The sequence below is a fragment of the Phalacrocorax carbo genome, chromosome 10 (assembly GCF_963921805.1).
Source record: "Phalacrocorax carbo chromosome 10, bPhaCar2.1, whole genome shotgun sequence".
Classification (NCBI taxonomy): Eukaryota; Metazoa; Chordata; class Aves; order Suliformes; family Phalacrocoracidae; genus Phalacrocorax; species Phalacrocorax carbo.
The window spans coordinates 15,015,252-15,020,691 of record NC_087522.1 but is presented as its reverse complement, the minus strand read 5'-3'; positions in this window follow the sequence as shown (position 1 = coordinate 15,020,691).

Below are 5,440 nucleotides of genomic sequence, written 5' to 3'. Positions count from 1 at the left end.
GGAAGTCATAGGAATCAGACTGCTTTTTTCTTTTTTTGGGTGAAAAATTTTTTGGCTATGAAGACATTTGTGTCTCAAGGAAAAATGGCATGAGTGAGTGCTACTTAATGTAAACAGGCCCATGTTTGTTCTACTTTTCAACTTTTGTAGAGATAGATGAAAAACTTCTCAGTGTTAGAGTTGGTCATGAATAGGGAGGAGCTGGGGATGAAGGAGTCAGGTTGGGCCTGGGAAGGAGGGAGTGTAGGGGGCAAGGTATTTTAGGTTTTGTATTTGTTTCTCACCATCTAACTCTGTTTTAATTGGCAAGAAGTTAAATTAATTTTCCCCTGAGCTGAGTCTGTTTTGCCCGTGATGTTAATTGGTAAGCACGCTCCCTTTACCTCAACTTACAGGCTTTCTCATACTACTTCCACCCCATCCTGCTGAGAAGTGGGAGTGAGAATGCAGGCTGGGTGGGTGTCTTGCAGGTGGCCAGGGTTAACCTGCTCCAAGGGGGGCACCACAGTGGTCGTGTGGGAGCATTTTGAGAAGAGTGGGTATCATGTTATATGACATATAACAATTATTTACCGAGGAAGAGGATTGTGAGACAGGGAACAGGAAGATTAACCCCTGATAAAGTTTAATCCAGGCAAGAGGAAAGAAAGGTGTTTGGCTGAGGAAGATGCAATAATTAAGGATTGTTGGTTGTTAAGCAATTTAATCAACTAACACTAAGGGCATGTAAGGTTTATATAAATTAAAAGCTAAACGCAAACACAATATGTGAATTTGCAAGAATGCTTGTGAAAAAGGTGTATGAGGCTATAAATATACTTCTAGCCCTTGAGCATAGGTGGGCTGTTTATACATGCCTAGCTGACAGTAACGCATAATGCTGCAGCATAGCCCTCAAAAGCAGAGGTGAGGAGCACAGGACAGAAAGCGAACTGATCCAGGATTTAAGTCAGATTTGAGAGGTATGTGGCATCTGTGCCTCACGCAGCTCCACTGTGCAGCATGCCCGTCACGAGCCCCTGTCAAAGGATGTCTGTTTGGATCAGCTTCAGTAAAGATGTTTTGTTGTTTGTTCAGGTTCTTTCCTAGCAGTACAGCAGAGCTGCCATGCCAGGCAGGCAACCAGCACTTAATCTTGTTCCTAATATCTGCCTTTTGCAATGTGTGTGTTGTTAAAACTGTGCTATATCCAAGTAGTCTTAATGAGTTAATAACTCCTGCTCTGCCCATTTGTGATGCAGGCTAATTCAGCAGGAGTGAAAAAGTATCATTGCAAAAATACCTCCTCTGATTGTGGGGGGTGTCAGCTGAAGATACTTCACTTCCATGTTACTTGATAAGAAACTTAAAGTGACAGTTCAGCTCAAGAACCCACATAAACTGGAGTACAAACACTTAATTGGCTTTTTCTGCTTTTGCTGGGAGGTGCCAATTAAGCAGACTACTTCACTGAAGTTGTTTAAGAGAACAGCAAGGTCAAAACCAAAAAGCTGTGAACTCAGAGGGAGAAGGGGATGTTAAGGAAGATCAGCTGTGTCCTTGCATTAGGAGAAAAGTTTCCTAACTTGTGAAGCAAACTCTTACAGCCAGCAACAGAAGCACAAGCTTGAAAAGAAAATACTGCAGGAGTTACTGCAGTCTCTTAGGAGAAAGAAAAAAGGAACATGCATGTACACATGCATTCCCCACCCCAATGGATGGAAAGGTTTGAAAACTCCCTCCAAACTGCTGCTGTGCTTGCTCTTTTGTATTTGAGTGGCTCTTAATATCTCTTCAGATTCAGTAGTAACAGCAGCTGAGGCTTGTCCTGTAATATTTGTGTCTTTTAGGTGATGTCTAGTCACCAGTATTACTGAAAGTAATGCTAACAGCTGACATAGAGGCAATGCCTGTATTATAATAAAGAAATAATTTCCTACAGAAACATTTGACTACAGGCTGAGCAATCTGGCTCTAAATGTGCTCTGGGAAAGGCTCATTATGGCCCTCACTGGTGCTCACTAATCCTGGCCTGCCTTCCTTTCTCCATTGATGGAAGGTGATCATCACTTATAGGCAACAGGCACAGGAAGTGTAGATGGGAAACATGCTACAATTACACAGATATATACTTTCAGTGTAGGTCATCACAGCCTAAGTGCCTCATATTCAGATAGACCTATCAACACAGCATGAAAATAGGCCTCTAAGTTTCTGTGCCTCAATGATAATTCAGGAACAGACCCTAGGATCATCAGGTAGTGTGTCTTCACGGTTCTTCATACTGTGTATAGGAGAAAAAATAATAGGCAATCTCTGAGTTGCTGTGATTTTCAATTGTCTAGAATGATGCAAGGAACCAGTACTTCTTAATAAGGTATTGTGGCTTCATTGCACGTGTTTCATTTGAAGGTAAAGGGTATTTGCGCAGACACTAAAATATAGTGGAGAAGAGCTGTACAGAATTTATGCTGTCCCTGGGGCTAAGAGTGTCTATGTCTGGGGGTTTATGTCCACCTTTTTTCCGGAAATGTTTGTGGGGTGAATTTTAAGCACTTTATCATGTTCAGGATTTGTAAATATATGGGAGCCAGGTTAGGGCTATTGTGCTTCTAAGATAGTTGTTGTAAGCCTGGTGCTTTCAAAAAGCACGTGTACCTATGCAGCAGATTTAATTCCAAGATGTATTGGTTGAAATGCTGCACTTGTGCTGCCTAATTCTGATACATCCCCAAAATTAGACTTACTATGCAGAAATTGGGACTTTGCACATTTGAATTGGAGCTTTTGAAAGCAGGAAATTAATTCCTGTGGCCAAAGAGGTTTTATTTTCTTTGTCTTGCTTAAGATACCAGTGATAGCTTTAAACATAAATAATTTTGAAAAATACAGTCACTTCTGGACTAAAACTTGGGCATTATTGAATGAAAAAAAGGTTTCAGTTTTGTGTAAAGAAGCTTAATTAGTTACTGTGACCAGTAACTTCAGTCAAATGTTTAGGATGCTTATCCAAGTAGATTGAGTGTTCAGAAATAATATAGTACTTCAACAGAAGTTTGCATTAGTGGTAAACAACCATCATGATGTTCTTGCTTGTTATATTACAGCTTAAATGTTCTGTGGTGCAGAACTGTTAGTTCTGCTTGTATATAGCTATTACTTCAATTTGAACAAGCTATTGAGAAGAATGACTTTCTGAAGAATATCTTCAGAGCCCCACAGCAGAATGCCACGTTCCCCACGCTGGAATGCAAATTCAGTGCTCCGAGTTTGGCAGAAGGATTTTGTCCTGCCCTTCCCTAAAAATGTGTATGCACCTCCTTTGCTCCCTCCCCCTACTTTTTTTTTAATATGTAGGCCAAAATTAGAGTTGCACAAAAATAGGAAGTTGAAATTAAAAAGCATTCATTCTCAGCACTGTGTTAATGTTGGAGCATGAATTATAAAACAGAGCAGGTCACAAACAGCTGAATCACTTTGACTTCTTGCCAGTAAGGAATTACCAGAACATACATTCAGTTCTGTTAATGTTCTTCAACTTTTCTCTGTTGCGTAAGGAAGTTGTATTTATATCTCTGTGTATTTTGCCACATTCTAGCAGCACTATAAACTAGGGGTTGGAGACTGTATTCCCATATAGGGTAGACACTTGAACAAAGTACAGTTTTAAGATCATCATTGTTTTGACCTTTCTTCTCCTTTTCTGCTCCATTCATACTGTGATCAATCAATAGCTGCTGTGGGAACCCTGGGTCAATATAATTTAAACTGGTTAGTGTGTCAGAATGATGTCACTTCAAATACAGTAAGGTTTCACTGTTACAGTTTAAATAAAAAAGTATAGTGGAAACTAGTTGGAGAAAGGCAGATATTTTCCTTTGAAAGATCTGTTTAATGGGTTAAATATTATAACAACATGATATCATTTTACAACATTTCTGAGCCAACAAGTCTGGATTTATGCTGTTATAAATGTTTCTTATAAAAACAGAAATGGACAAAAACCCCTGGGAGAACTCTTTCCCTAATATCAAGCAGATCACAGGAGAAACAGAGAATGATGGTGTGAACATGTGAGAAACTAGCTTTGTCTCTCCCTTACCAGATTAGTCTGAAGTGCTCTGGTGCATTAAACCTAAGCATAATCCAGTTGCACCCCAGACTTCTAACTTGGAAAGTAGTATGTGTTTGTTACAAATCTTACCCAATGAAGGTTTTGTTCTCCCCTGTGAGACAAATGTGTATTATCTTGGTGATGGAGCTCTCATTCACCTGTAGGTGTTGAGAGGCTTTCAGGCTGCCACTTACTGATTTGGGTAAGCCTCCAGTTCATAGTACTTTTCCAAAGCATTTACTTTTTTTTTTTAATAAACAAAGAAAATCTTAGCTTGCAGACTTAATGGAAAACATGAACCATCTGTGAATCTTACTTGCAGCTCATTTGCTTCATTGGCAAATATTAAATGGTGTTGTAAAGATCTACTGAAATTATGGAAATGGGTTTTAACATTAAAATCAAAGTGCAATTAGAACATTTCACTGCATAATTGTTTGGCAAACTAAGATAGTAAGCAGAAGATACCCAGATTTCTAATTTATTGGTCACAGGTTGTTTCATTAGAACTACAGACTGGGATACATTTTTGTATTTATAGTTTTAAAATTATCTATACAATTACGAAAAAAGTGCACACACATCTCAGGTTTAATTTAGTAGGACTGTTTTTTACATTTCCAACCTGTTATCTCTGTTTTGTTCTAACCCAGCATGAGTAGAAACTTGTACCATTTAGGGTTAGGAGTACAGACAGCAGTACCTTCATGCTTTACCTTTGTGTATGTCCTTGTCTGGACCTTATAACTTATTTGGTTTCAATTATTATTCAGACATAAGAAAAAATGGTTAATCACAAGTGTGGCCCAGATTGTTTTGTAAATGAGCACCATGGTGCAACACACACATAATTAATCACAAAACATACCAGTTCATACCACCTTCAGAACTGAAGAGGTTTAAAAACCAATTGATTAGTGTTGAAATTCCTAAAAATAAATATTATATACATGTGTAAAAGATAGATACAGTGTTATGATTGCAATTTATTTGACAAAAGCACACTACAAATTGTCTCTACTTTGTTTTATATGAAACAATGAGGAATTGTGATAGGTAAGAGCTGGCCAGTGATGCATAGAATCCTTGTGCTTTTAATTTATGTACAGGGTGCTCAGAGTAAGAATATATTTACTGTCTCATGCAGCTGAACACTAGGAGCTCAGCCCTGGAAATGAAATAACGAGTAGCTGCAATTACTGCACAGTTGTTTTTAGTGTAAAAGCATTTCAGAGACTGTCTTTTTCGTTTAGTGTTTGTACAGTGGGGTCCTATTTGTGACTAGGTTCCCAGGTGCTATTGTAATGCAAATGATTTTTTTAAAAAAATGCACACTGTGAGCTCCAG